General features: G+C 33.0%; 1 protein-coding gene and 1 pseudogene across 1 annotated transcript in view; both read right to left on the bottom strand.

The window, feature by feature from the left end:
* Nucleotides 1-22,311, bottom strand: part of LOC145258202 (rho GTPase-activating protein 7-like) — a 671,840-nt gene that overhangs the window by 621,742 nt on the left and 27,787 nt on the right. The window contains exon 2 of the mRNA XM_080116103.1: nucleotides 18,089-18,301. The gene's annotated coding sequence lies outside the window, so the exon portion shown is untranslated. The remainder of the gene's footprint in view (nucleotides 1-18,088; nucleotides 18,302-22,311) is intronic.
* On the bottom strand, nucleotides 18,942-19,058 carry LOC145265620 (5S ribosomal RNA; annotated as a pseudogene).

Here is a 22,311-nt window from a genome sequence, read left to right on the forward strand (position 1 = left end):
TCGAAATAAACTCATACCCGTACACACACATACACACAAAGTTCTTTATATATATAATTAGATTGAAACACCGGTTCTCGCCAGATCACCAAAGTTAAGCAACATCGGCCTGGCTAGTACAAGATGGGTGACCATTTGGGAATTCTAGGTGCTGTATGTGTTTTCCGCTTATCTCGGCATTTTAACAATACCGACTAAGGAGGGGAGTGGTTGAAGATTGAGCAACTCTTACCACAAAAATTTCACTCACAGGCACCTTTACAGTGGATATCCATAGTCTGTCAAGACTGAAGGAAGCCACCATATCTATCTATTTATCTCTCTCTCTCTGCATATATATATATATATATATATATATATATATATATATATATATATATATATGCAGAGAGGGAGAGGGAGAGAGAGGGAGAGGGAGAGAGAGGGAGAGGGAGAGGAGAGGGGGAGAAAAAATGTGTAGATCATCGAAATTAAGCAATGATGAGTCGGTGCAGATGATTAACCATTTAGGAATACTATGCACTGTATTTATTGTGTTGGAACATAGATATGTCCAGTTTAGTATCTCGGGGCATGGTTAACACCACTGGGAAAGATGCACCTGCAAGCTTAATTGAGATCTGCACCTAGGAGAAGGAAAACTCTGATATTAAACCTAAGGTCTACTGTATGCTCAACATGTGGAAATAAACTGCACCGACTGATATTAGCAGTCATACCAAAACGTGCGGATGGTTTTACGCAAGGCTTTCACCATTATAAAACAAATCATCTGCGTGGTATTTGGACAACTTAGTTGTTGCATGAAGCTGGCTGATTCCAGAGTTCAGCAAAAAGATTCCCGAGTTCGACAAGATACTCTTGAAGAAGGTCAGAGATTACATCAACCAAAACGTTGTGAAAATGACATTCAAGATGAGAACAGTAGTTTGAAGAATTCAAATAATACTGCTTTATTTAATTATTTATTTATTTATTTATTTGTGGACTTCCTCATCTTCATAGTTGTTGTTCCACGATGTGTCGGCCAACTATTCCTCTGGCCTTTGTTGGGATAGTAATGCCGAGTCTCTTAATTGTATTCTCAGTAATTACTGCCTTTGTTGTTGGCTTTTTTTCTTGTTTTCTTTCTTGTTTCTTGTTTCTGTTGATGAGGATGAAGTTTATCAGTTTAAAAATAATGCTTATTTGACTCTTTCACCCAAATGTACACGTCCAAAATCTATTTTTGTAACCTTCCTCGACTTTTGCTCATTTTCTGCAACACATTAAGAACAAATGACAAAGCCTTGTTTCATGGGACAAATGAAGTAAAAAGGGAGGAGCAAACAAAGTACTGTGTACAAAAAGATGTTCTATTTGTTTTTTTTTTGTTTTTTTTTTGAAAACAGAACACTTGACGCTTGTCACTTGTTAAGTCTATATTTAAAACAAGCTGATGGGCACTCATAAAATAATGGATACAGACCATGGAATCGGAAAGCCGAGGCAAATTTCATCGGATCTATTGTATTCACTTAAGAACTTACTCCATCATTTAGTGTGATTGTTTTGTTTTACGGCATATCAACCCTTTTCACGTTATTTAAGGCTAAATCCGGTCATTTTGGTAAATGTTTTTATGCTTCAAGTTCTTTATATCTTCAAATATTTATTCATGGTGTTTGGTTTTGTTGTTTTGTTTTTTACGGCATATCAACCCTTTCCATGTTATTTAATGCTAAATCCAGTAATTGTAGAAAAAATAAAATATGCCCCGAGTTCTTTATATATCTTCAAATATCTATTCATTGCGTTTGGTTTCATTGTTTTGTTTTATGGCATATCAATCCTTTCTGGGGCTATTTAATGTCGAATTCAGCAATTTTGGTAAACGTTTTTATGCTTAAAGATTTTTTATATGTTTAAATATTTATTCATGATGTTTGGTTTGGTTGCTTTGTAGAGGAAAATTGTTATTTTTGTTTTTTGGTTTTGTCGAACATGACTGAGTTTTGTAAAAGGAAAAAAACAAAACAATAACATCAATGTTTGGTATATTTTAGGCCAGGAGGCTTGTATCTTTAGACAGCCTGATCTGACAGCATCAAGTCACTACACTGGAAAAGGTATGAGTCTTCACTCCTTCCAACTATAAGCAAATAATAATTTGTTTGCAATTCATCAGTTCTAATAGGTGTTGTGCTTTAGCATTATAAATAAATCAATAAAACCTAGTCAAAGGCTATTAAGAACTTTTTTTCATTAACTACTAGTTGGCTGGATTACTCCACTTACTCTTGAATCTCACGTGATAACATTTTACTGCTGAGTGTTTAGCAAGGCAGTATCAAGTACCATTTTTTGAGTCATTCATCTCCTGACCCAACACTCTAACCGTTATGCCAATCCTAAAATAGTTGATATGCCATAAAATTGATAAAGCCGATCAATTAAAACTAGTGTTATGCATCTAATGAATACCATAATTCTTAATTCGTTGCACCTTATTATAAGAAAGGTCTATAAAAAATTTCAATCAGATCGGCGCAGTAGTTTCTGAGAAAATTGTCAGAGTATATGTGGTATTGTGGTGACTAATCCCTATTAATCCCTAACTGTGTATTGAATGGATACCATGATACTTAGTTCGCTGCACCTTATCATAACAAAGGTTCAACCAGATCAGGTAAGTAGTTTCTGAGAAAAAGTGAACTGGAAAGACAGACTAATATATACATTTTATTTCTGTTATATAAGCATTAATATGTCGCTACACGTTCATGAGCGTTTTTTTGTCAGCCAGTTACTTATACAAAAGCTTAGTCCGTAATAACTCATTACGGACAAAGCTTTTGTACAAGCAACATTGTCTGAAAAGGTCTCTAGTTATAAGTAACTAGCTGACCGAAACATGCTCAGGAACGCGTAGTGACTTATGCTTATGTAAAAACAAATAAAAAGTATATCTTGTCCTACTTCGGTATTGAGCACTCTTGTATTAATCTTGTTAAAACTTCATTGGTTATTTTTACTTCTGCAAAACACTCACCTAGAATTATATATATATATATATATATATATATATATATATATATATATATATATACGTGTATATATATACACATATATATACGCATATATATACATATATATATGTATATATATGTGTATATATATACACGTATATATATGTGTATACACGTATATATATGTGTGTATACACGTATATATATATATATATATATATATATATATATATATATATGTGTGTATATACAATATTAATAACGACACTATATATACATATTTTAAGGTCGTGCCATTAGTTTCATGACGCCGAATTAACCATAAGAGTTTGGAAAAACTTAGCGTAAATTAATCATCGACATTGAAAACTGAAACAATGCAAAATGTATATATTCATATATATAAATATATACATATATACATATACATATATATACATATGTATATATCTATATATACATATATACATATATAAATATATATACATATACATGTGTATATATCTATATATATATACATGTATACATATATAAATATATAAATATATATACATATGTATATATCTATATATATACATATATACATATATAAATATATAAATATATATACATATACATATGTATATATCTATATATATACATATATATACATATATATATTCATATACATACATATACATATATACATATACATGCATATACACATATATCTACATATACATATATATACATATATATATCTACATATATATATATAAATATACATATATATGCATATACATATATACATATACATATATGCATATATATATACATATATATATACATATATATACATATACATATATACATATATATACATATATATACATATATACATATATATATACATATACATATATATACATATATATATATATCCATATGCATATATATACATATGCATATATATATACATATATATACATATATATACATATACATATATGTACATGTATATACACATATACATATATATGCATATATATTTATGTATATATATACATATATATACATATACATATATACATTTATATATACATATACATATCTACATTATTAAATATTTATGTATATATATATACACATATATACACATATACATATATATACATATTCATATATATACATATACATATATATACATATATATATGCATATATATATGCATATATATATATATATGCATTTAAAAATAAAAATGTTTTAATTTCAACGATATTTCTCGCAGTTGCTGGTGGCCGTGTGGATTTGGTCATTTCTAATGGTGTCAGGGATAGCATCGTTGCCTGGTTCCAATCTCCCGACCGGCATTAATTGTGACACTCTGCACTGATGATTCCCGAAAATATGAAACACTAGTATATATATATGTATATATGAAATTTTAGCAAAATGAGAAGGGTTGTTCCATCGAGAAAAGATCAGTGTGATATTCAAGTCTGAAGCTTTTCTTATCTTGTTTTTAGTTTTATGAGAAGTTAATGTAAGACTTTAAATAGTTTTTAATTTGTAAGAATAAATAGCCACATACAAACATGCACACTCATGAGAAATATAATATAGGATATTATTAAATAATAATTAACATTTACTTCGATAACTGTTTTAAGCTGATATCTCCTATTTCATCCGTAAAGTTAATCTCCATTTATCTGAATCTGGTCTAATGCAAAACTGGAGGATCACAAAATGAGGTCTGATTGCTGACCGAAGAGAAACGTGATTTTTCCTTTTCTACTATGAAATTAGACTACTATCTTTTTCTCCTATGCTTAAAATCTAGATTTCCATTCATAGATATTTCGGATAAGCTAAAACAAATGAGCATTAAAGAAATATCCACCGTCCTTCATGGCCAGAGAGAAAAGAGATTTATATTAATTTTTTCTTCAGTTTTTTTTTCTAAATCCGACTATCATTTGGTCTTTGAAGGAGAATAACTCTTACTTCCTTTTATTTTGTCCTTTATTCCTCACATTCCATGAGCGATACTTCTAACAAAAGGGGGGAAGAATTTATGTTTTCTGGATCGGAATCAATTTATCTAACACTTATCATTGGCTAGTTCCTGTGCCTTAAAGTAGTATTTTGTTTTTAGCTCCTTACATCAAGTGACTTCATGGTTTGTCTAGAGCCATTTCCATAAAAAAGAAAACTATGTTGTAGTCAGTAGGAAATCAACTTCGTAGTATTGTGTTATACAAATGGGAAATTCTTGGCAAGAAAGTCTGTTCATGAAAATTCTTTTTAGTTTTAGGAACATGGATGAGGAAAGAAAAGTTCTCTGAGATAGTGATCACTAGTGTGTATCTGCTCTGCTGTTATAAAAATGGGACTCTGTGTGTGTGTGTATGTGTGTGTGTGTGTGAGTTCGTTTCCTATGGACTTGAAAACAGCTTGGCCGATTTTTATGAAGTTTTACACAAAGTTACTTTTTGTGCAATACATTCTTCTTAGATAATGTTTGTATAAAAATGTCTTCGATAAGTATCAATAATCGATAATCAGAATAATCCGATGAAAGAAGGAACAGACGATATTGATCAACATTAATACCTTACACAACTTAACATCACGAGTGCTTGTGAAAAGCCGAAAGGTCTGACATATAAAATCAACAGTAGGCTCTTTGATATGACAGAGTTTTTTTTGTTTTTTTTTTACACAGGCATCACCACATGATCAAGGCCAAGAGGCCACTCAAGGATGAGGTGTATTCGAAATGAATGTTTCTGTTTAAAGCACAATTGCACCATAATACTTGACTTTTTCATTTAAAACTGAAATTCAACAATGTAGACTACAATGTATAGTCACTGCGAGGAGACACGTGGAGCTTCCTCACGATACACTGCAATGAATCCCCAACTACATAAGGCAATCAATCGATTTGATTGGAAAATGGTCGATTCCACCGATTTCGATCACAATTAGCTGTTTTTTTTTGTCTGTTTGTAAATTAAACAAGTAGCTCAGGCACTGTAAAAGCGGTGGGCGACTGTCTATTTAAATGGACATTCGAGGAGATCTTTTGCGGGCACCGATCTCATGGGCCAGAGGTTAGAACTGTCGATTATCAACTCGATGGTTGTAGGTTCAATCCCTAGCTAGGGAAAGGTACTGGTCTAGCCGCATTGATAAGCTGTGATACACTAAAACAGCATTATATGTGGCCGACTATATATATATATATATATATATATATATATATATCGCTACATATTCATGAACATGTTTCGATCAGCCAGTAACAAGTAACTAGAGACCTCTTCAGGCGATATTGCTTATTGAAAACTTTATACCGTATATATATATATATATATATATATATATATATATATATATATATATATATATATAACCCTTAAGGAAAAAAATGTTGATTCACATAATGTTAGAATTATAATGAATATATTTTAAGTTGAAATTATTGCCATCTTTTCTTTTTGTGGTTACTGAAGTAAAATATCGAGAGAATATCTTCAATTCCGCCAGGAAAAAGGAAAGGGTTAAAATACATAACATTCCGCACGAATATAACAAATTACATTATAATATTAATTCGTCTGTTTTTGTATCTCGTTTATGTACATGAAGCCAAACTGAAAAAAGAGAATCACTCTTTCTCTAAATGCTTACACATACAAAAAGAAAAAAAAAACCCTGCAATAGATTTACAATTCACACACAACGAGAGAGGTTTAAAGATATATATAGTTAGCTAAGTAAGAGATACGTGACTTGTTTAGTTAATTATAATTCAAGCCTAATTAAAAGAATAAAAACGAATTTTGTTTTAGACATAACTCAATCCCAGAACTCTTTTAACATATATTTTGTGTCACTAAATATACACACGAAAAAGACTTAGGAGAAAACAAATGTTGATTTGCACAGATTGAGAATAATAATAAACACTAGCTTGGCCCACAGAAATCCCACAGTTTGATCTTCTAAACTGTTGTATATTGCTGGCATGCATTTTTTTCTTAGAAGAGGTACCACTTACGCCGAAAGAAGCACATGTTCAAAGGATAGCCGGTGTTTGGAAAAGCACGTGTTCAAGACACATAGGTGACGTCACAGCAGAGACGAAAAGTCACGGGTCCTGGATATGACCTTAAACTATATCCGATGGTGAGGCCCCAGCTTGCAGGCTTTGGGGAGTGTGGATCCACCCTTTAATTGCCATTGCTCCCAAGTCCATTCTGACTCGGAGTGATAGTACCTGTTAGGGTCCCAACTATGGGTTAAATAGGAACCGACTTGGAAACAACAAACATATTCTATTAAAAAGATTTTCTTCAAAATCTTTGGATTCGGCATTAAATAACCTGAAAAGGGTGGATATGCCGTAAAACAAAAACAACCAAACAACCAACCAACGAAAAGTCACACACGACCCGAGAAGGAGGAATAAATTGTTTAAATATTTAGAAAAAAATGTGTTGTTGAAAATACCAGATATAAAGGTTTTTGTTAAAAAAGAAAGTGATTCGAGTTTCTTCCTTCCTTCTGTTTTCTTGCAACGTGTTGACATATTAATACCTACGTTACACAGAGAATATTTTCAATCCTGGCCATGAGAAGGGAAAGCAGTTAAAATCTGTAGCACTCATCAAAAATATAACATAAATGATACCAGGATGCTAAACCCGCAGTCTGCACCGATAACCGTCCCATCATTCACACCTTAAATGCCTTGATAACTGCAAGCGTTAACGTTATTTCTAAGCATAAATATTTAGATGAATCAGACTTTCTCGTAATTGCTCTTCTCTGAACGCAGAATATATTTCTTTGTCAATAATCTTGCCATAAGCCTAGTTTTCGCCAAGAATCGGAGCCTTGTGTATCAGATATCTGTTGAGTTAAAATTTTGTTGGGGGTCACATCGGTCACGAAAACCACAGATCCAGTTCTGTTTGGTTTTTCGCAACAGAGAGAGGCCTTTACACAAAACACATCGTTTAATTCATTAAATATGTAAAAAAGAAATAGAGAAAGTATTTCAGTGATCTATACGCATAAAAAGGCGATAATGTTCTGTCTGTCTATCTGATGTTCACACTTTTGCCGTTCATCAAATGCTTTCCATGTGACAATAAATAAATGTTACTTTCCATTGTGTGTAACGGAGAGTCTATGCAACTACTATCATAATATATAACCTATTTTTATGTCAATAACTACTTGTCATAAACTATTTTCATAAATCATTAAATTTTATTCATTTAGTTGTTATTTTAAATCCGCTCATAATATTCCTTGTACAACTGACAATATATCCATCGCATTAACTCTTATCCTCAAGCAATTTTTGCCTTGATAAGTGTTTACTAATTAGTAAATAAAAAAAATGCCGAGTTAAAACAAATACTGGTTATAAATAAATGTAGCCTGAAAGTGTTTAGAGCAAAAACCAATGAAAGATTAATTTCATCACTGTTTTAGCATTGATTGATTTTTATTCTAAGCGCTGGATCCTGATTTTCGGACCATTTCAAATTTACCTCTGCCAAGGAAGTTATATATTCAATCAAATTTATCACTATTTTGTTCATGTACAACCTAGCATCCACGTCGCTTGACGAATCGTCACCAAACTTGGTTAAAGTGTAAGTCATGATAAAAGTTAGAACTGATTGAATTTTTGGGATATTCAGGTAAAACATCAAAGCGACACTTTTGGCAATAACTTTCCAAGTAATCATAATATAATTTCTCTCCATGCAACGCATGTCCGCAACCTTCACTGGCTTAATTTCACTATCATACATCATCACATCATCTACATATGCCCGATAGACTCTTGCCTTGATCGACAACATTAATTCCCGGCTGGTCAGTAATAAAAGAAGTTCCCTGAACTTGCTCCATCCACTTGTAATCGCACAAATAATGATAACAACAATTTCAACATAAAATATCTATATAATAAGGTAATTTCTAATTTGTATAGGCATTATTTTTTTCAAGATGAGATAACCTGATGCAATGAAAAAAAAGCAATTTAAAAAAGAAATTCATATATCGCTGTTGTGTTAAACATGAAACTCAGCCGAAAACTTATTTTCTCAACGTTCACGTTAAAAATCAAAGTGTAGTATCTGTTCCGTCCAAAGATGGTACAATAATATCGTGAGTCTGCATTCCCATAGGATGTCCATAGAATGGAAATATGTCACAAGCTACAGAAAAGGCTTTTAGAAATAGACCCTTATAACCATTAATATAAACCATTAATATAAAATGCAAAGTAATTGCTAATTTACCAAACCTATTTTCCTGCTCTTATTTACTTATACTGCTGTACTCTTTTTGAAAATCATAATATATCATTCTATGACCAAGTGTAATGTTTAAGTATAAGGCATATACTGGCCAGATTTTTATTGTTACTGAGTTATTCTACTAAAATAACTGGCTCAAATGTTATTTCTAAATGTCTGCTTAAAATGGATAATACTTTCCCCCAAAACCCCTGCCTGAGTCTGCTATGCACGAAAACGTTACAATCCCTTATGCCCCGAAAACCTCTCCTAATCTCTGTATATCTATATTGTATATTAATATTGTATTCTTGTAAGTATATCATCTCTCCTGTTCCAAGTGGGCGAAAAAAAAACAAAATCAATTGCTCTTCTCCCCAAGCTGATGTAAAATCACATACTTTGCACGTACCTTGGGAGTTTTTTGTTTGTTTGTTTAGCTTTCGGTCATAAACAATAGGAGGTTGACCTTTTAAAAAACGGTAAATACTAAGCATCTATAGAATTCTATTGCTAAGGTATGCATTAGCTTAACATATATTTATACCGTATAGAATAGACACATATTAGCCACAGCTTGTGCCCAGACTATAAGTGATCTATATTAACTAGCAAACTACATTTCTTTCACTTAGATGAGAAACGTACTGGTGATCATTTTTAAATGAAAACTAACACCTAACCGCATTTCAAAACACACCCTAACCCTTATACTATAGTTTTCCAATTAGGCATTAATCTAAAACTCATATTTGATCTTTTTTTCCTAGTGGAAATTAATTTCAAATCTACAACCCATACTCATACATAACTCCTTTCCAAACATAACCACATCTTCCAATGAGTGTAAATTCAAAGCAAATACTAATTCTTTGATACTAACTTTATTGATCCTAACTATCCATACGGGGGCATAGAAACACCTGGCCTTGAAACCAGGTGCGGTGGAAACCCTTGTGGTGCTGATGGACCCGTAGATTTGCTCAGATCATCCATCTAGGAGAAGGAAAACTCCAATTTGTAAACCTGTACCACTGACCTCATACGTCTTGGAACAAAACGGGGGAGGGAGGCCTCCTCAGTCCTAAACGACAACCTCCCTAGAGCTGGTGACATGATCAAATCACCGGTTTGCAAACCTAACTGCTTAAGAAGTAGATAGGCTCTGCCTATCGCCCGGCTTCCATACTCCTTCTTTGCCTATTAGCCAGGAGCAGAGGTGCGGCTGCAGGGACTCATTAGAGACGCCCAGTGCTTAGTCTTGTTTCCTGGCTAGGGCAATGAATGCCCCCCCCCACATTTGCTCCATTTGCCTCATTCCCTTCCCCTACACCTGGGCATCCTGGGGTGCTTGTTTACCATACATGCTAACATGATTGGACTGGGCCACCCTGTCTGACAGGTTTGAGGGTACTGGTTTGACAGTTGCTGGTTGCTGTTTCCAACTGACAGTATAGGAGCCCTAAGTCTTTAGTAGCGCTTAGAGCGGCTGCTCTATCATCAGTTGTATAATATCGGAATGTTTGTCCTGTGCATGAGGAGCCGGCTGATGGTCTACTCGTGTTGCATGATGGTGGCTATTCACATTCGTTTTGCCTAACACCTCACCCTAGATCTGACAAACTATGAAATAAAATGAAATAACAGCTCAATTAAAAAAAACGTTCAAACCAGACACACACTCAAACAATCCGCCTCCTCCCTTGTGGCTTGCATTTACAAATATCCGAGGACTTAGAATTAACTTAGATGATGTAGAATCATTTCTCCGAGCAAACTCCCCGAATATATTAGCACTAAGTGAAACTAACTTGTATTCCTCCATCCCATCTAACATCTTTAACATGTCTGGTTATCTTCCACTTTGTCGTAAGGACTCTGACAAACACATGCACGGACTTGGAGTCTATATTCGTAACACCCTCCCCATGTCTAAGGAATCTAAACTAGAATGAGGTGACCAGCCCTTCATGTGCTTTAAACTAAATTTACAACATAGCGTTAGCTACCTGTATTTTCTTTATCGCTCTATATCATCCCAGGACTGTACTATAATCAATCATGTCTCTGACAGCATAGATGTAGCATTCTCTCTTGACACAGACTTTACGAAATCTATGAAACGTGAAAAGTTATAATTAGAATAACTGAAAAATTGCATTAATTAATTAATTAACTAATTATTAGGTTGAGCAATTTGTACAAAGTAATCATATAAAAAATGTCATAAATCAATCAAAATATATAAATTTCACCTTGAAGAACATTCAATGAGTATTAATTGCAATTTTGTAGTTGCCCCAATTATTATAACAAACGAACGAAACAAAACGAAACTAAAATGAAACGAAACGAATAAAACATTATATCTTGTAAAATTTTTGCTACAAAAGTTTGGATTCCCTCGGTCCTTCCTGGCTACACCCTTGAGATCTTTTTATGAGCAAACCTAAAACTTTAGCGAGTCAGTTAGAAAATAAAAGATGTATAATATTTCATTCGGTACAAGGACTGCTAAAGGTTTAAAAAAGGCTTACCTTTTCGGTAGCAGTCGTTTAGACTCCCAGAAACACATAATAGAAAGTAAGTAACGTTTACTTATTCATCGCTTATTCATAGTTCTTCAACTTCAATCCCAACAACATGTGCTTGTTAAAAACGTAAACGTTAAAATATAATAAAGATTTGTAGATTTTCATTAGCTCCTTTGACGATTTTCTTAAGGGGGCATATTTATGTTGTCTGCTTGTTGTCACATCTGGGAAGGATCTGCTCAGAGTATCCTTTCCTGGAGTCCAAAATCGACTTCGAAATTTGATGGATAATGCCCTTTTCTCCTCTCTGCTTCCTCTTTCTCATAGAAGAGACGTTACGAGCCTATATTTGCTCTATCGTTATATTCATGTCAGGTGCTTGAGTGAGCTTCACACTATGGTTCGCCCCTTGCAAGGCATTCACAGCAAACACCTGGCTAGGTACAACTAACATTCAGCAATTTCCCTTTTTATCTGTTTCTAAAACTAAACGAAAATTTCATGAGTAAAGTTTTTTTTCACCTAAACCTGCTGTTCTTTGAAACACAATACTGCAGAGCTGCTTCCCAGCTGACTATAATATGGTCATTTTCAAGTCCAACTTAAACAAGTTTTGGATGAGCCGTCCTCTAAAATAAATTAACTCATTCAATTTCCACCATCAGCGCCCATCACGATACTCATTAACCCATATACTTGAGTGGCCTCCAGGCCTTGTTAAGCAAGCGGTGACTATATGGTGAAAAAAATCTGAGGGATAATTTTAGAGAACTAATATCTCCTTACTTGACCCAGTGTTGAATGCAGCTGTTCTGGCATTTCTCCTTCATTAAAAAACTTTTTAATCCCTTATTTTTTTTTATGGGAATAAAGATCTTAAGTTTAGCTCTTAAATTAATTCTACTTATTCGTGCAATTATAACAAGTGTTTTATTTTCATATCTTTTTATGTAAAAAGAAAAATATTTTTAACTTTATTTAATCAAAATAATTCATGATCTGAAAATACTTTTGGAACTGTAACTTGAAACAGCCGTTGATACGCCTCAGTCACTTTTTGATGACATTTAGCATTCTGGGAGTTATTATATACTAGCCTGCGTTATCCGGGTGTTTGGAGGTGTGTGTTGAGCAAAAAAACCCCCAAAAAACAAAACAAAAAAACAAAAACAAAAAACAGTTGTAGTAGGCAGGCAGGCTCGAACCCATGACGCGAAGGCGGAAAAGAAAGTGGAGGTGTGTGTAAGGGTGTTGTTTGAGCAAAATAAATAAAAAAATAAGCAAATAAATAAAAAATAAACAAATAAATAAAAAAAAATAAATAAGTAAATAAATAAGTAAATAAATAAATAAATAAATAAATAAACAAATAAAAAAAAAGGAGTAGTTAGCAGGTTGGAACCTGTAACGCGTTAGAGGAAAAAGAGGTGACAAAAACAAAAAAAAAAAACAAAACAAAACAAACAATCTTATCGATGAGGCTACCGTGGTTGTGACATCACGGATAGTCGAAATAACGCCTTTTATATGACGTCGTTTACGCGAGCTTTGAATGACTTGCAAAAAATGTCAGCGAAAAAAAAAAAGACCCTCCCTGTAAAAAAGTGCCAAGTTGAGGGTGAAGGAATTAATGTTTTGGGTCAATTTTTCGATATTTGTCTTCCAAAGGATCGAGCTTCAAAATAATACCGATCTCCTGAAAATTCGTCACTTCTGTCGAAAGTTTTTGCGAGACATACAAACATAAATGTATACATACATTCGTACATGTAAACAGACAGGTGAGATTAATATCATAGCTAACCCCGTCAGAATACAAATATATAGGAGCTTATTTTCCTATAAACCATAAGAAAAACTCATAATATTTTTCTTTTTTATTTCTCATTGCATCAAAATGTGGCACAAGGTTGGAAAGTGGAGGTGGTAAAAAACATCTTGCCTGTGGGGGGGCACTTTAGGCGAAAATAGAAATAGTTTGACCTGAACAATCAGCATTTCTTGGTAGGGGTGCCTCTGGCGATCAGCGATAAACTAGCCCCTCTATATGAACGAGGAATTAATATAGGGCACTATATTCGCAGGAACTGTAACGCAAACTCCTATAATATTTGTCATAAAACGAGTGTCAAAGGGAAGGGAAACAAAGCCCATTCTATGAAAAAAAATGATATATTTATTTGAGAGACACGCACCGTCGGGTGCAGGTTGCTGAATGTTTAAACAGTGAAGAAAAAAAATTAAAGTATTAAGGTCGGCTGTCGTAAGTATTTCTGGGGTTGTATGTCCTCAGTGGAAGATAGCCTTACTCAGTTGTCTAGTGGACAACAGTAAGAGAGAGAACGTCTCGCTTTGTTGGTACCAAGAAGCTTTGTGCTGACTGCTGTAAAATTCTTTAAAGGTCTAGAAGTAGTCCTTCAAAGGTTAAGTTGGAATTAATACGTCGTAGAGTCTGATTGGTCCATGTCTGACTAAATCACTTCACAGGGGTAGCTCTCCGCAAAAAGAAAGAAATGCTAATGTTTATCGTTGTACTATGTACGCTATTATTTAAAGTAATATCATTAGATTACTGTTGATTAGGTATTACTTTTTCAGATTATAATATTCTTTTCCCCTATTTCTTTTATCGGAATAGCTTTCTTAGCAAAACATAGATAAAACTACAGTTGAACAGCGAATACTGCATAAAAAATTACTAACAAAATACAGTAAAGTATATAATACACATGTAAATAATCAAATAACATTATAAATGACACCGTAAAACGGGGCAAATACCGTAACCAGAGGCCGGAAAAAACATCGCATTCCACATGATAACATAGAAAAATCTTAGGACCATCGTATCCTGGAGTTCTACTGTATTTTGTATGATATATATATATACACACACTTAAGAAAATAGAACATTTAAACGTTATGACTAGGCTAATCTTTTCACATCTTATGTAAAGTCAGACCCCCTATTACTTTTATCGGAATATTTTTCTTAACAAAACAGATAAAACTACGGTAGAACCCCGGGATACGGCATAAAGATTGAGTAAAAAGATACAGTATATAATGCACATGTATATAATCCAATAACATTATAAATAACACCGTAAGACGGGGCAAATACCGCAACCAAGAATCGGAAAATATCGTATACCACATCATATTCTACATCGTAACCTTAAAAAAACGTATTCCAGGGTTCTACTGTATTAATTTTTCAAATTATGACGTTCTTTTTTTTGTTTTTAATGCGGTTTTAGATGGGATTGGAGATTCTGTTTTCTAAGCTTTGAAAAGAAATTATAGTCAATGTTTAACACATTTATTAAAGAAAAATAAATATTCTAAACAGTATATTAAATAAAATTAAAAGTTCGATTAATGTATTATATATCTTTTAGTCTTGTAATAGTCAGTTATAAGTTATTTACTTTCATCAAAAGTCCTGGATATGACCTTAAACTATATCCGATGGTGAGGCCCCAGCTTGCCGGCTTTGGGGAGTGTGTAGCCACCCTTTAATTGCCATTGCTCCCAGGTCCATTCTCACCCGGAGTGGTAGTATCTGTTAGGGTCCCAACTATGGGTTAAATAGAAATCGACTTAATATATATATATATATACATACATATATATATGCATACATATATATATATATGCATACATATATATATATGCATACATATATATATATGCATACATATATATATATGCATACATATATATATATGCATACATAGATATACATACATATATATACATACATATATACATACATATATATATACATACATATATATATATGCATACATATATATATATACATGCATACATATATATACATGCATACATATATATACATACATATATATACATACATATATATATATACATATATATATACATACATATATATACATACATATATATACATACATATATATATACATACATATATATACATACATATATATACATACATATATATACATACATATATATATATACATACATATATATATACATACATATATATATACATACATATATATATACATACATATATATATATGTATGTATATATATACATACATATATATATACATACATATATATATACATACATATATATACATACATATATATATACATACATATATATACATACATATATATACATACATATATATACATACATATATATATATACATACATATATATACATATATATACATATATATACATATATATACATACATATATATATACATACATATACATACAGATATATACATATATATATACATATATATATACATATATATACATACATATATACATACATATATACATACATATATATATACATACATATATATACATACATATATACATACATATATATACATACATATATATATACATACATATATATACATACATATATATACATACATATATATACATACATATACATACATATATATACATACATATATATATACATACATATATATACATACATATATATATATATACATACATATATATATATTATATTAAAAACATTTTCTTCAGAATCTTTGGATTCGGCATTAAATAACCTGAAAAGGGTTGATATGCCGTAAAACAAAAAACAACCAATCAACCAACCTTTCATTAAAACTCTACGCTAACGTCACAGGAGAAATAGAAACGAGTTTCTACCCCGTTTCTTAGTATGCAGTTTAGACGTGTGAAAAGGCGGCGAATAAAAGCATAAAATGCCCACCACGTGCATTCTTTTGATTTCCAGATTTCAGCATGATCTCAATATATTTATTCTCTAACAGTGTTGGTGCTTATTTAAAGAAATATCATTTGATTGCTGATGATTAGGCATTACTTTTTCAGATTATAAACATACCGTACTTTGGAGTAATTGCGCCAAGTCCGGGGTAATTGCGTCAACTAGCTAAAAGTGTTCCTTTGGCAACCACGCAGTAGGATTCTTTCTAAGTTTAATATAAACATCGTAGGATTCTTTCTAAGTTTAATATAAACATCGGCAAAAGTGTAGAATAGTTAACGACGAATAAAGAAAAAGGGATACAAATATACAACAAACAACTGTTATCAAGCGATAGGAAAAATTAATGTTTTATCAACTTGCATATGTAACAGAGCGCGAACACGTATATGGCATGAGCAGCAGCAAATGTACGCAAATACCGAGCTGTGTGCGAGTTGACGTCACAGCGAGAAAGAATGAAAGCAAAATAAAAAAAGAAAAAGATGGACCTTTTATGTTAGAGGAAGACAGAGATGTATTATACAGGGTGGCCAAGAGCGAAAGGAAAAGATGTGTCCTAAATATGACCGGACAAAGACAGAGTACCATGTGTTCGATATGGCAGAGTCTTGTTAAGCATATTGGAGTACGAGAAGACTTTTGAATAAGAGACAAGGCGTCATTCTGGAAGTACCTGTAAATAAATGTCTGTTGTTTCACTGAAAAAAACCCAAACAAACAAACAAACAAACAAACAAACAAAAAATAGTGAGTTTTTGTTTCTTTGCGGTGGTGTCTACGTGTTCACACGTGTGTAACGTTACAATAGTTTGAAACTTTCGAAATTGTTTGTTGCGTTACTTTCATGTAACAAATTTCGTCAATCAAAGGTAGCTACTCGTTTGTTTCTTTTTAAGATAGTCGCTAATTTCAGGCTCAAAATATAAAAGAAAAACCCAAATTTGACTGGAAACTATTTCTGGATTTAGAGCTGTGGTATCATAAGCCTATTTTTTTTAAGAATAATTTTTAAGCCTGAAATTAGAGACCCCCTACAAAAAGAAAAAAGAAAATTGACGACTAAGCTTGATTGACGACTCGGTTAAGTGAGAGTAAAACATTACGTTTCTGACAGCTGACGGAACAAGAGCATGCTACCCCCGTGAAGTAAATAAAGGGTTCCGTTCGAAATTCCGTCCAAATTCCCGAGTTCGATAGAAACATTCTTGAGTTCGACAAGATACATCTGAAGAAGGTCAAAGGTTACATCGACCGAAACATTGTAAAAAATAACACTCAAGATGAGAACAGAAGTCCGACGAATCCAACTAACAAAACATACTGTGAAATAATATGATGTAAAAAAACAAACAAAAAAAAAACAAAAAAATTCGTTCGTTTCTGTTCCTTCCACTTCTCCCGCTCCAAAACTGAAAAAAAAAAAAAATATCAAAGCTTACCTGAAAGCCTCTGTAGTTTTTCCGGAAGTAAATTCATCCCAAAGTAAACCTGAAATCTGTTGATTTTTTCACGAAAAGTTTTTCCTTTGAAATATTAATTGGATCCTTGTTTAGTTTTTATTCCTGTTTTTATTTAATTCTGTTGCATTCTTCGCGAAACAACTAACCTTGTTCCTTTCAATTCAATTTCAATTTCAAGAACTGGATAAGTATCTGGAAAAATTCGAAAAAAAAAAAGAAGAAAAATCTTTGTTAAAACCGTAAAACATAGACGCTGGAAAAAACGAATCGGCCAAAGCCACACAAAAATGTTAACTCAAAGTGAGAACTAAAATTTTATCTTCATTATTAAAAGACTCCATTTGAAAATGAAGGAACAGATTTGAACATGGATATGCGAGATGAAAAGAAAAGTAAAGAAACAAAAGAAACAAAATTAAAGAAGGAAGAGATTACGAATAAAAAAAAGTGTTTGAATAATAGCTAAGAAAAAAAAAACAATGAAAAAAATCAAGAGTTTTCCAGTATTCAAACATGTATAAAATTGTAAAGAAATTTACAGAAGAAACAATGCAGAGGTGCAACGAATCAACCAAAACGGAAGCAAATTAAGACATAACGGTAAAATAAGTTGATGATGATGATGATGATAATAATAATAATAATAATAATAAGCAGGCTCCTTCAGTCTTTGACAGGACTATGGAAACCCACGAAGGGGTGCCTGCGCGTGAAATTTTTGTGGCAGGAGGTGCGCAATTACCAACCACACCTTTTCTGAGTCGGCATTGTTTAATGTCAGTGAAGTGTATGTACAGGACAACTGGAAACAAATACCTAGATAAGCGGAGAGCACATACAGCGCCTAGAATCCCCAAATGGTCACCCATCTGGTACTAACCAGGCTCAACGTTGCTTAACTTCGGTGATCTGACGAGAACCCGTGTGTCAACGCGATTATGCCGTATATAATAAATTTACAGACTGGCAGAACGAGATTATGCTAGTCGCATGCATTAGATAAAGGGTTTCGTTTAAAATTTCGTTCTCCAATGCAATAGTAACAACATCTACCCAAAGAGTATATACTGATATCAACAACCAATGCGAAGTTACACGTGTATGAATGCAATACAATGCAGAGGTGTGACGGATCAACACCAACTAATACAAATTAAGACATATAACGATGGAATAAATTATTATTTACTCACTAGGAGTAGTCACACACGCCATCATCAAAGATTGCTCTGAGAACAACTTGTAGTGCTCTATGGAGTCTGAATAATAACAAGTCTCCCCAGATTTTCAGTTCTCTCCACTCTTTTCGATAACCTTTGCAAGAGAATTTGCGTTATCGCAACAGCCGCTTACCATTGATTTCTCATTAGCGGCGACCATTCGTCTTCAATGGAGTTGGGTGGCAATAAGCCTCCCCAAGGTCCCAGTCCCCTTTGCACCCAATCAGCGGAGGTCTGGCGAGTGCTTTCTCTCCTTGGTCTTTCCATCCTCCTTGACCCTCCTCACTTATTTGGTGTGGTGCCAGTTTATGGCGACACACAAAAAGGAGGGGTGGGGGTGGCGGTATCTTACAATTATACCGTTTCAATTTTCATGATTCCATGTGATGTTCCTTAGCGTTTTACATCTGTAGCCATATCTGTGTTTCCAGTTTGTGTCTGTAGTTCATGTGTGTTAGTTTCCGCATTCAACGGTTTTCCTTAATATTTCTGCAGTATGTTGAGCAAAAAAAAAAAAAATAAATAAAAAATAAAAATAAAAATAGGAAAGCAGGTTCGAATCCGTACCACAAAGGAGGAAAAGAACGGGGTAAAAAATCTGGCGTCTTTGCCGTTACGACCGCCGCCAAACCGGAAGTGACGTAGGTTTAAATAAAGGGTAGACAATCGAAAAGAGGCGATGACTTTCGAAAATATCGGCGAAAAAGGCGACCCCTTCCCTGTAGAAAAGTTCCCAGTTGAGGGTGAAGAAATTATTGTTTTTAGCCAATTTTTCGGTATTTGTCGTCTGAATGGTCGAGCTTCAAAACGATACTGATCTTATGGAAATCTGTCGCCACTGTCGAAAGTATTATGCAGACATGCAAGCATACATACATACATTTATATATTGGTAACTAAAATTTTTCGACCAAAAACGATTAATAAGCTTGCCCTACCTCTGAATACCCTGTATGTAAAATTTCAAATGTTTAGACCAGAAATTGTCTGAGTAATTTGGTAGAGACCGCAGAAGTCAAGTTTTTTTTTTAACTTTGACCACTATTATGACCCCTTAACATTTATTGTTTTGGGCTTAAATCAAGTTATTAAGTTAGATCCATGTCCAAGGAACCTATATCTAAAATTTCAAGTGTTTATAACTAAAATTGGCGGAGGAACTTGGTAGAGTTCTCAAAGGTCAAGTCGTTGAACTTTGACCTCTTAACAGCCAAATTTCTATCCGAAAACTGATTACAAAGATTTGTCCAAATCTCACTATTCAGTATATACATTTTCGAGTCTGTAGACTGAACATTGACAGAGTTATTGCGTAGGGAAATGTACACAAACAGACACACAAACACTAGAGAGAGAGAGAGAGAGAGAGAGAGAGAGAGACAGACAGACAGACAGACAGACAGACAGACAGACAGACAGAATAATTTTATTTTAAATATTTATTAATTTCACCTTCAGTTTCAGCATTGTCAATATCCAATGTAGAAAACAATAATTACTGCCGGTCACAGGATTCAAGCCCAGTTGCAAAGTCACTTTTAACTCTGCAACCTAGTATTTAACCTCTAGACCACCATCAATTATCATGGAAAAGAAGATAGTAAAAATGCTATATTATGCCAAATCGATTTTTGAAACTGATATAGTGTTCTAATTTTATTAATTTCTACTTACTTCATTTCTCTCTCTCTCTCTCTCTCTCTCTCTCTCTATATATATATATATATATATATATATATATATATGGAATAAATTGTAAGATGGAATATGGTGTGGAATATTGGAATATAGACTTTATCATTTATTTGTTATATGCTCTATAATCACATTGAGCTCCTTAAATTAAGTGAAATGTGAAGTATAATCGAAAAAATCATATTTCTACACACACACACACACACATACACACACACACATATATATATATGTGTGTGTGTGTATGTGTGTGTGTGTGTGAAATGTAAAATTCTTTAAATTTAAGAGTTTATGGGAAATGCAAGTGAGAGAAAGAACGAACTTATCACTTTATAAGGTTTCATATCTTTATATAAGTTTCTTTAATGTAACTTTCAACTTGCGTGGATACACATTCAGCTACGTCGTTTCCAGTATTCTGAAGTCGTCACCTTGCTGTGTTGACGTTGCTATGTGTGATTAATATGACTACACATTTTATTGCGACCATATCAGTCCGATATAATGTTGGTTCTTGAACGTCTTGCCTCCTGTGTCATTTGTTTACAGCTCCTTGAAAATCAATCCCTGAGTTATCTCTTTTATCTGTGCGAGGAGGTTCCTTTTTTGTTATTAATTGATGTGGGAAGCATTATAATTATCGATTAGACACAATAGATTACTTTTTAAGTGTGAATTAGTGTTGCGGACGTAATTGCAAACAATGGCTATATGTAGCTCCTCTTTCCATTTTATGTAAGCATTCTTCTAAGCAGAAAAAAGGCGAAAGGAGAAAAGAAAAATAAAGGAAATAGCGTAAAAAATGAGTAACGAAAGAAAAGAAGGATCTTAATATGCCAGTAATCTATTTTGCTTCATATTGTCTTTCCGAGCATAGTACACATTCTTTCTAGAATTGTGAAATAAAAGAATTACATATGAATTTAAAGACGTGCTCCAATGCAATTGTAACGTCAACCTAAAGATTATACACTGATATCAACAACCAATGCGAAGAAGTTATTTCAGAATGTTAAATAGAAACTTGTGTATGAATGAAAGAATGACAAAAATTATGATCAGATATAGAATTTACATTGTCAATGGAGTTATTCCCCTTGGAATCTACTCTCCTGAATATCTCAAAGCAGCCATCTTGCTTACCCATTTTGACAGAATATTGTACAATACCATATGCAAATTCTTTATCATAGCAAAAAAAAAAAACTTTAATTTCGAAGGCCATTCATTATATGACAGCCATAATAATTCGTAATTAGTGAAATTAATTAGGCAGCAAAATGAGTT

Source organism: Euprymna scolopes, chromosome 3 (genome assembly GCF_053919585.1).
Source record: "Euprymna scolopes isolate OS-2025 chromosome 3, ASM5391958v1, whole genome shotgun sequence".
Taxonomy (NCBI): domain Eukaryota; kingdom Metazoa; phylum Mollusca; class Cephalopoda; order Sepiida; family Sepiolidae; genus Euprymna; species Euprymna scolopes.